This window comes from Mucor mucedo (genome assembly GCF_025094135.1).
Source record: "Mucor mucedo strain NRRL 3635 chromosome Unknown EV154scaffold_219, whole genome shotgun sequence".
Classification (NCBI taxonomy): Eukaryota; Fungi; Mucoromycota; class Mucoromycetes; order Mucorales; family Mucoraceae; genus Mucor; species Mucor mucedo.
Genome location: NW_026252503.1, coordinates 54,981 through 66,458, shown reverse-complemented (window position 1 = coordinate 66,458; position 11,478 = coordinate 54,981). Strand labels below are relative to the sequence as shown.

Genomic DNA, 11,478 nt, shown 5'->3' with positions numbered 1-11,478 from the left:
TTCTGGAGTTGACTCCACCATTTATCTTCTTGGTCAGCCAAATATTGTTTCTTGAATAAGGTAGTAAATTCATCCCAAGAATTTGCCTTGACACCAATGACATTAAACCAAGTTTCAGCCTTTTGAACCAAATGATCACTGACGAGGAAAAGAACTTCATCATCCGTAAGCTTAGCAGAAACCTTCAAACGCTCCATTTTCTTGAGCCAAGTATAAGCCACATTTCCCAAGTCTTCACCAGAAACAGAAACGCCAGAAAAGCTACGCGGTTCACTAACACGCCAGTTAAAGCCCTTTTTCGTAGTTAAAGTATCAGAACCAGATTTTTGAGCCTGTTACAAATCAATTACTTCTGATTTGATAAAAAAATATAAAGTATATAAAAAAAACAATGGTACGATAGGTACGATTATAAGTCCTTGTTACTTTATTTGACTGAAGTTTTAACTATGAAATAATGGGGTCTATTTATACTCTTTTGAAAGCTGACTGTTATTAGAATTGCTAGTCCATAAATTTATCTTGACTGTTGAATTCTACATGAATTCAAGGGTACGCTTGTCGCCGACAGATTGCTTCAATGATTTCTAATAATATTTTCTATCGGCTCTTCCATTGTATTCAATGTGTCAGAGTTCCAAATTTGGACAATTTATATAATTTTGGATTACCGATGATTTTTATTGTATGTGCGTTTAGCACATGTCCTCCCTCTAGATTCAACGTTAGTTGATCGATGATAGGTATGCTTCCTATTTCAGCATTTTTCATAGTATGTCCTCATCCTAGCTACATGATTTTTTTTTTTTTTTTTTTTTTTTTTGTATGCATATTTTTGTGACTTGTTCCTGTGGGTATATCTATTTACATATTTTTTTTTTTTTTTAAAAATTTATCTATCTCGATTGCTACGTCTTTTCTTAGCGGGAAGTTCTTTATGTATTGTCTCCTTATTAGATCTTGTATTTCTTTTGTTATCAGTTATAATCTTTGTATGCTTTTCTTGTCGTTTGCTAACTTTCTCTGAGCGTTGAACTAACTCATTCTTTCTTTCTTGTTCTAGTCTTTCAAGCTCACGTACTTTTACCCAATATTTGCGGATCGTGTCTGGCGATGAGAATGCTGATGCTTGTAACCATGAGTTCTCTCGCTCTCCGTAACCTTTCCACTTTACTAAATATTCGCGATTGCCTTCTTTGTCTTCTCTGTGATCACGAATCTCGTCAACTTCGAATAACTCGTCTTCTATTCCTGACTCGTCAATATTTACAATTTTCAACTCTGACGGAACATAATCACGATGTAACAACTCGTTCATTTCATCCTTCAATACATAAGTGCCACCCATTGTCTTTCGTACAACTGTAAATGGTCCCTCGTATAGCGGTGATAACTTGGTTGCTCTATTTGGTAACTTTACCATAACGGTTGTGTCGTTAGGAATGTCAATGAGGTAATGCTTTTTGTTAAACTTCTTACTTTGTTCCTCAACTATTTTTCGTGTTCTTTCTTCAATAGCGGGAAATACAACCGATGCCATTATTTCAGCTCGTTTGATCAAATCCTCTTCTGTCGCCAATTTTCTTGGGATTGTTCTGGACGGATCAGTGTAATCTTTGGGAGTTGTCAACTGTCTCGCATACATCAATGAAAATGGGCTACTAGCGGTTCGATTACGTATTTTATAATTGCAGCATAATTGTGCGATGGGTAACATTTCATCCCATTTATTCGTGTCATTGCCTAATAATTTGCGGAGTGTGGAAACGATCACCTTTACGGCATTTTCTGCTGCACCATTTCCCCTTGGATGATATGGTGTCGAAAAACGATGTTCAATACCTAATGCATTTGTGATCGAGTTCATCAAAGCATTCGAGAAATCGCGGCCGTTGTCTGTTACCCACATAAGATTTATTGGTATGCCATAGTCTCCTAGTACATTCATTATCGCCTTTGCCACTGTGTTACTTTGTTTATTTTTCAGTGGTCTTGCAATTATGTACTTGGTGCATAAGTCGACCATTACCAGGATATATATGTTATTATTCTCTGTAACGGAAAATGGACCTGCTAAATCAAGAGCTAAGAATGTAAATGGATCTGCACTGACCACAGGTCTCAATGGATGATAACCTTTCTTTGCGATGTTGTTTCGTGCACAATCGATGCATGTTTGTACGTATTCTTTACTGTCTTTAAATATACCATTCCAGTGTATACCTTGAGCATGTAATTGTTGTACCATACTTTCTGATCCAAAGTGTCCCATTGCATGAGTTTCACTTAATAATTTACTTCTTTCATTTATGGGTGGAGCTATGTATTCAGTTGTTGTTTCTTTGTATTCTTTACTGTTTAGTCTTACAGCTAATACGTTCAAATTTTTATCTTTACTGTATATTTCTTTTTTATGAATGAATTGATCTTTTGCAATCTTTTGATTGATCTTATCAGTCGGTAGTCTTCTTTGCAAGATCATACGTTCTAACTTCATAATTTTCTTCTCTTCATCCTCCCTCAAAATTTGATCCTCGACTTCTGGGGGGTATAAGCGACTTAATATATCAGGAAATGTGTTGGAAAATCCTGGGATATACTCGACTCGATATTTGAATTCACTGAGAATGTCCATGTAATTTTGCAGCGTTCGGCACAAGTGCGTAGCTGTGTTCATGAATACCAGACTTCTGTGATCAGTTAATACAACGATGTCAGGGTGTCCCCAAAGAATGGACCTGTATTTCTGAAAGGCATATACAATTGCATATGTTTCCTTTCGATTTACGGACCATGCCATTTCATGTTTGCCAAACGTTTTACTGGCAAATGTAATGTATAGAGATCTGCCGAGCTCATCGCGTTGCGAGATTAACACTCCATACGCATAATGTGATGCATCAGTTTCTATATATATACGCTTGGTCATGTCGATGGTGTGCAAAATCGTACTGGATGTAAGCCATGTTTTCAGCGATTTCAATGCCTCGTCTTGTTGTGTAGTCCATATAAATGGCTTATTCTTTTCACTACAGTTCCGGAGTGCGTTGATTGAATAGGATATTCTTCCCATTAAGGGAACGAACTCTCTCAGATGTGATACAATGCCCATAATATGTCTAACGTCACGACTATTTCTGGGTGTTTTCCAGTCGTCAATATTGCACAATCGCCTCGTATCAATTTTTTTGATTCCGGGGCCAACAATAAATCCTAGCAAATATATCGAAGTTTGAAGAAACGAGCACTTGTCAAAGTTGATGCGAAGATTAACCGAGGTTAATTTCTCAATTACAGCCTTAACAATTTCCGCGTGATCTTCTGGCGCCGAATATATGCACAGATCATCGATGTAATTTCGTACGCCTTCCATCCCTTGGAAAAGTTGCGCAATTACTCGTGAGTATTGTTGTGATATGAATGATAATCCAAAGCAGCATCCTTTCCATCTGTAAGTCTTATTTTTGAATGTAAAGCTTAAGATTTCTTGTGATTCACTGTCAACTGGAAATGAAAAATACGCATTCTTTAAATCAATTTTCGTGTAGACTCTTCCCGGTGCACTTACTTCGGCAAACATTTGTTCCATATCCGGGATCACATATTTGTCCGTTTTAGAGTCATCAATATTGGAATTGATTCTTCGAAGGTCCATACACACTCTTATTTTGGTTAATTGCCCAGTTTGGTCATCCTTTTTTCCTACAGCTAACAATGGTGTGTTATACTTCGAGCTGGGCATGCTTTCGTATACTATCCCCTCATTTACCCATTCATTAATCTGTCTTTGTATTTCTGGTATTTGATGGTACACTAACGGATACTGCTTGATATACATGTTATCTGTTTGTGTTTTTAGAGGGATGCGAATGAGTGCCTCAGGCATCGTGCAAAACGATCCTTTTGGTATATTTTTATTTGCCTCGGTGGCCCCATGTATTTCTTCTAAAAATATCTTTCGCTCCTTGTCCGTACCATAATTAGCATTTTCCGGATCATATTTGTTCTGCGTGTCAAAGTTTACATTCCGAAATTGTGCTTCTGTTCTTTCCTCATCGGGGTAACAATAGGCAACTCCCGACAATGATATCCGTAATTTACTCAAGATATCGAGACCTAATAATACATCAAATTGGGATTCCATTACACTGCTAAACTCTACTACTTCAAAAGCAAAATCGAAATTTAAATCATTAATATAACGAACTCTTAAAGGTTCTGTTATTCCAATTCGTTTTACTTTAATATTTTCCTTATTATTGTCAAGTGAAAGATAATTAAGAGACCCATTTATTTTGGAAATTTTTATTTCTTTATTGAATTTACTGTCTAAAATTGATTTATTTATGCATGAGATATCCGATCCCGTGTCTATTCTTGCTATTACTTTTTGCTCTCTAATAATGATAGGAGTCAATGTCAATTTTAATGGATTTCTTTCTTTCCTTTGCATATTATACTTACATTCATACGCATCTATTTCCATAGCCTCTTTGATATTTGAGGTCTTTGGCCCTTGATCATCTTCATCGTCCTCCCGACGAAGAGCCAAAACAGTACGGTTATTCTTGTGTTCGTAATATTCTTTACAGGTGTGACCATGGTGCCATTCCTTTTTACAGTACCGGCAGGGTTGTCCCTTCATGTTGTTACCCGTGGCCTTGAATGGAATGTTCTTACTGCCCAAAAATTTATTCTTCTTTACGTCTTGACTTCGACATTCTTCGACAGTGTGGTTAGCCTTTTCACCCCCATGTTTCGGACATCCTTTAGTTTTCTTCGCCCCATACTGTTGCCATTCTACTGATGCACTATCACGTCGACGTTTTACCGGTGAATTTACCTTATTTGTCACCAAACGAGCACTTTCCCCAACTGGTTCATCCCCAAAGATCTCCCGGCCGATGTCACATATCTTGTCAATAGTGAACTCATACTCCTCGTCCACCAGACGCTTACCCTCCATGGACGAAAATATCAATGGTTTACATGGCTCATACAAGTGTGATCTAAATAGGAGCACTATCATCTTGTCATCTTTCTGGATGTCAGCGGCAGCAGCAAGGTTGATGAATTCATTGGTGTACTGTACGATGGATTGGTGCGGCTTCATGTGTAAGTCAAATAAGCGTAAGCTGTTCATATCCTTGGACTGGAAGTCCCCAAACTTCTTCATAATAACTTCTCTAGCTTTCTCCCAAGATTCGCATGTTAATACTGATTCCTTGAGCCACGTCTTATATAGGAATGGTACTGCTACTTGAATTGAATCTTTCCACATTTCTTCTATCTTCGCGTAAATTCCGATGGTTGTTTCAAACTCGTGGATAAAGTGGTCGATTGAGTTGTACTTCTCTTTTGTAGGATATGGATGCTCATTTAATGTTGTTAATTGTAATTTTGGGATTTCGCTGGATCTGATGCGTTGTTTGTCCTGTCTGGCCCACTTAGATTCACTTGTTCCTTTTGGTGTTTCTACTAGGTTCATACTCCTCTCCAAAGTTAAAATCCGATTTGTCACCTCCTCAAGTTTTAACCGATGTTCGTTGATTTCCTTTTCGATTAAAGAAGATGCTGGCTGGATGTCCATTAAGTTCATCATACGATCACGAATCTTTACTTGGTACTCCTTGTAGCTCTGCATACGTTGTTTAATTGTTACCTCCTTTCCCTTTGTTGTTTTAGGTGGAGTGTTGTAAATTTGTACTTCCTTGACAGCAGACGTGATTTCATTGACTACTTCAATCCCTTCCATGGGATCTCCCGTGTTCATTTCGGCCGACTTGTCTGTCCCCTCTGCTCTGGATTTTCCTTTTTCTTCAAGAGTCATCTTCAAAAAAATTCAGGATAATCGTAAAAAATGTTACAAATCAATTACTTCTGATTTGATAAAAAAATATAAAGTATATAAAAAAAACAATGGTACGATAGGTACGATTATAAGTCCTTGTTACTTTATTTGACTGAAGTTTTAACTATGAAATAATGGGGTCTATTTATACTCTTTTGAAAGCTGACTGTTATTAGAATTGCTAGTCCATAAATTTATCTTGACTGTTGAATTCTACATGAATTCAAGGGTACGCTTGTCGCCGACAGATTGCTTCAATGATTTCTAATAATATTTTCTATCGGCTCTTCCATTGTATTCAATGTGTCAGAGTTCCAAATTTGGACAATTTATATAATTTTGGATTACCGATGATTTTTATTGTATGTGCGTTTAGCACAGAGCCATTGTAGAGAGCACCTAATTACTTGTATTTAATAAACTTTCTCTGGTAGATCGGACCACTTGAAATGAATCTGATTGTCTTTATGTTTACCTTGTATAGAGTAATAAGAATAAACAAATGTATAGAATAACAAGAAGGAGACTGTAAGACTAATTGTTAAAGAATACAGACAAAAAGATATAGATTTGCACTAATAAGCTTTGAAATCTGCAAAGAAGTAAAGATAAATCACAAGTGTTTAAAAACAAGTAAAGTTTATCAGAAAGAAAGAATTCGATGACGTTTATTATTATAAATCAGACAATCTTATATAGACGTTTTGACAGCTGTCAACTATGGTACAAAAATAACTAATACGAAAATGGAATAAAATAATAACAGGGTACGGAAAAACTATGATGAGAACAATACAAAAATAGAGTAAATCAAATAAGGGTACGGGAAAACTATGATGGAAATAATATGAATAATAAGAAAAATAAAGAACTAAACAAAACAGGAAGGTAATAATAAAATAAGTGAGATACGAGAGAGAGCGACGAAATAACAATAAAAATAATTGTAACTGAGAAAGAAGAGAATTTCACGAGTAACCGACTAAGATAATTAACAACCTGCCAATTTTAGAAAAGCAGCAAAAAGACGCGAACTGAACCTTCGGAGAAAGAATACCAGAAAAACTTCTAGAACACCAAAAATAGTTTCACCGCAATATTATTTGTCGGGTCTTTATCACGTATTTTTAGAAACTCTTTTCTCACCGCCAAACTCAGTACCAACTAGATCTCCATTTCTCAGACAAGATTAACGCGCCATTCCACAAATGAGGGAACCAGAACCAAGGAACAAAGAAGAATAACCAAAATAATATTACCAAGCCACTTTTAAAGTGAACGAAAGCGATATCATTACCAAACTGCGCACGCATCATAACCATAAATGGTTTCTTGGTTTAGTGGTATAATTCTCGCTTAGGGTGCGAGAGGTCCCGGGTTCGATTCCCGGAGAAGCCCATCTTTTTGAATTTTTTCGTTTATGTAGTGTGTCTAGGCGTCTTGCTTGTCATAGACGTGATAAACAAATTATTTCGCTGTATGTTTGACAATGATTAAGCTGATACAATCTGGATAGGGATTGTGATGTTTTATTGGCAGAGGTTTTGAGTTAGATAGAGCAAGACTATAAATAATAATTTATATTTCAGTTCTTAAGTGAGACACTAGTGTTCGGAATGAAGATTGAAACTCTTGAGCAAGCTTCGATCGTGATCCAGTCGAAGCTCGCTCGTATGCGTTTTTTTGCAGCTTGGCTCGGTTGCAAATACACAAAGTGCACGTCAACGTGATGTTAATTACAGAAAGTTATGATAATAAAATTGTCATTTATTGAAATAGAAGTTGGGAAAAGAAAGAAAAAAAAAAAAACTTTTTTTTCACCAGCCTTAACACCAAATTCTGATACTCAAGTCAAACTATTACTGCATCTATAAATATAATACAGTTGGATTTGTGAACATGAAAGTTTAAATTAATTCTGCTACGTCATGTTACTATGGTTGCTCAGAAAATTTGGCTTAGTTGGATTAAGTGTGCAACACTGTATCATTTTCTATGCTAAATGTGTTTGTTGGTTGTACAATTGAATAAAAGTCTAAATCATTTTAGTTGGAATTATTAGAACATAAATAAATAAAAAAAAAATGGTAAAGGGGAGAAAAGATTAAAATCAAGGGGAAATGCCATCACTAGTCTTTCAAGGACCTTAACTTTAAAGTGACTACTATCGACATTTTAGCCGAGCGAGCTTCGATCGATGCTCGCTCGAACCCAAAAAAAAAAGTGGCGCAAGTTCGAAAAGTTCGAACACTAGTTTACATGTTGACAGTTATGAAATATGTTAAATTAAATGTTAAAAATTTTACCGCAATCTGGATATAATAAATACTTCGGAAAATGTTACATTCAGTTATATTTTGTTACTAGAAAGTGGAAGTAATGAGAATTAAAAGAAATTTCAATGATAGAAGGCAGAAATACAAGAAATGAATATTTTACAAATCTGTCAAAAGTGCTCTTTCATATTTCTGGCAAAATACTATAGTAAAAGACTGTTTCAGACTGATTTTAAGAGGATATTTCTGGCAGTTGCAGTGACTTTGTATATTAAAGCGGACCTCTGTGAACAAAACTAGAGATATTATTATGGTAAAAAAAAAAAGAGAGTTTTATAACAAAGGGCTTTAAAAACTCAACGAAAACAGAAAGGGTGGTAGTGTGTAGTGCGTTGTTAGATGGTTCTTAGGATGATAATTAGAAATGGAGAATGATGATCAACGGAAAGATATGACAGCTAAAACATACTAGTGAGTATTATATTGTTTAATATCCAAAATATGTGTACATTTACTAGATTACAAACCGTAATAGTAACACAGTTTTTAAAAAAAATGAATATTGAGCAGAAAAGATGCAAGTAACATGTTTTTAGAGAGATACAGTTAGCAGGCATTGGTTACATATAGTGATAAAATAATTTTACAGTCGAGCCGCTTCATTTGGTTGGAATGAACTTTTATTAAAAGAAAATATGACTATGGTCTATTTGCAGTTTTACCAAAGGACTGGTGACGACAGTCTTTAATCTTTTCTTTGTTTTCTTCCAAACTCTCCTTATAACTTTGACTATCTGCCTTTTCTATTAAAGTATGACCTAGAATTCATGATTATTTTCTTAGTAAGACTTAAAAATCCATCTTAGTTCACATTTTTATTTAATGGAAAGTACATAAGTTATTAATTATGCTTGAATACAGCTTCCGTCGTTAAACTCAAATTAAAATTCAGTTTTGTATTATTGCTATTTTACATTATACATTTAACTAATATCGTCGCTAAAGATATCCAAAGCTATAAACCTTTCATATTATTCTGTAGAAGTTGACAACTTTCCCGGTCTAATGTTCACTATAAGCTCATCTGTTATTCTACTTACTCTTCATTTTAAAATTCAAACTCAATTACCTTACAACACAAGCAATAGATGTTATATGTAGAAATTATAATAAAGTTGATTTAAAGAAAAGAAGAAGAAAAAAGCAATAAATCACCGTTCCGAATGTAATGAGGAGATAGTGGTGAAAGTACAATTTAAATAAGGCAATATGACTACAACAAGGAAGCTATACCTGTACAAAGCACTATTTATTTAAGATATACTTTTTTATATCAGACGAAGGATGATCGTGATATCGAAGATGTTCAGGGATTACTTTAAATGTACATCAGGTGGCAGTGCCATGCTTAGGTCGCAAATTAGTCTTTGAAACTTTGAGAACTGCATAAACCGATCATATGCATAGTTCCTTTATCATGATCTAATTAAATTAACACTTTTTTTTTGACTTTTGTCCATATTTTACTTTTTTAGTTTATGAAGTAAGTTTTGTATATGGGTATAGTTACTTTAGTTGGCATACAAAAATTATATAGTAGTCTTTATTTGTTTCGTTTTTTTTTTTTTTTTTTTTTTTTTTTTTTAGTTCATGGCTCAACTACATCCGTAGTTACATAGTTAATTTACTTATAGAAGAGTTACATGTTTTTTTAGATTGTTGGAAAGTAGTAGTATTTATAATAAATAGAATGTTTGTTAAGTGGCTACCAGAGCATGTATCATATAATACCGAATATTAGATTATTTTTTATAATAATTTAAAACAATTACAACAAATCTCCAGTATATGTCATTCAAAGAGGAAAACTTGTTATTCTGAATATGGCAAATTTAGACTGTATGTAAAGTTGAAAATGTTTTTCTTAAAAAAACATTACAAATTTATGGCTGCTTACGAAGGCGACAATAGAGGTAACTGTAGTATATCTACTACGTTTAACGCGCTTTTATCTGATTGCTTTGTAATTGTGCTCTAAAAAAAAAAAAAAAGATGGAACCAATGTGATGTGTTCCGAATACGAAGTAAACATATCATTACCACATGCCATGAGATCTAATAGACAAATGAAGAGCAGTTCTGATGTTCTCTTAAAGCTATTATAACAGAAAGGAAAAAAAAATCATGTATGCAAAATGATAAATAGGGAAGCTGTCGTAGGTCATAGATTTATTTTCAAACCAAAATACTGATAGTCGAGTCCGTAATAATTTACACTTTTATAAAAGGGGGTCTTTTTTTTTTTTTCGTCAAATATGCGAGTTACAGACAGAACATAAGCATGATGTTTGATTCGTTATGCGAAAAAAAAAAAAGAAAAAAAAAAAGAGGCACATCTTTCACCTTACTCCATGCACTATAAAAAGGTCAGCTTTTTTTTTTTTCAGTCTACATATTTTATGCAACTCTTTTAAAAACGTGGTCTTGATATAAATAGATATTAGTATCAGCCGTGTTTTCCGGGGGATGTTATGTATAGTACGTCACATGGTAATTTTCTTTTTTAAAAAGCTCAAGTTGACGAGCCCACAAAAAGAGAGACGTTTTAGATTGTCAGCAAAGATGGGGTTGCGACATTTTTAAATAAAATTTTACAATTGTTCTAAAGTGAGCGCAGGTTAAATCTGTCGATACAGTTAAATACATTGCTGCTACCTAAAAAAAAAAAAAAATTGCCTAAATTCTAGCAACAGTCCGTAACTGCACAACAAAGTTTTGTTTGCTTTCAAGTTAACTTTCATAAAATGAAATTACTAGCATGAATCCATTCAATCATATTACAAGTGAAAAAGCCTGGAAAATGAATACTTCACATATTTTTACGTTACAAACTCACGTTAAGTTTGCAAATATATGCATGGAAAAAAAGTTATTATCATTATTTTACTCAAAGTCTATCAGAATCAGATATGATAAGTAATTTACGATGGCTCCTGCTTCTGCTGTTTTAAGTTACTTGACAAAGCTAGGTAAGTTTAGTAGAGTTATGCTTGCTCTGTATGTCTGTAGTCAGCTTAGAATAATATATATTACTAAACAAAATGGCAGAGGGTAGCTGCTAAGTAAAACTGTGTAGAAAAGTAACATTAAATATTCAGTTCATCATCTTTAACTTTGATATAAAAAATTTCAAGCGTGTAAGCATAAGAAAATGTCTCTGCATAATTTACAGAATTAAATACAATTGATTGGACAATGGAGTGTACCCTTGAACGGTTTTACAAAATGGGTAAGAATCCGTTGTTTACCTAGAACGTTCAAAAAGAACACATGCTTACGCTACAAATCAGC

At 34.3% G+C, this 11,478-nt stretch overlaps 1 non-coding gene across 1 annotated transcript; it reads left to right on the top strand.

Moving 5' to 3' along the window:
* The first annotated feature begins 7,177 nt into the window (after positions 1–7,177).
* On the top strand, positions 7,178–7,249 carry EV154DRAFT_t160. Its single transcript has one exon. It is a non-coding gene; the product is annotated as a tRNA-Pro (tRNA).
* The last annotated feature ends 4,229 nt before the right edge of the window (positions 7,250–11,478 follow it).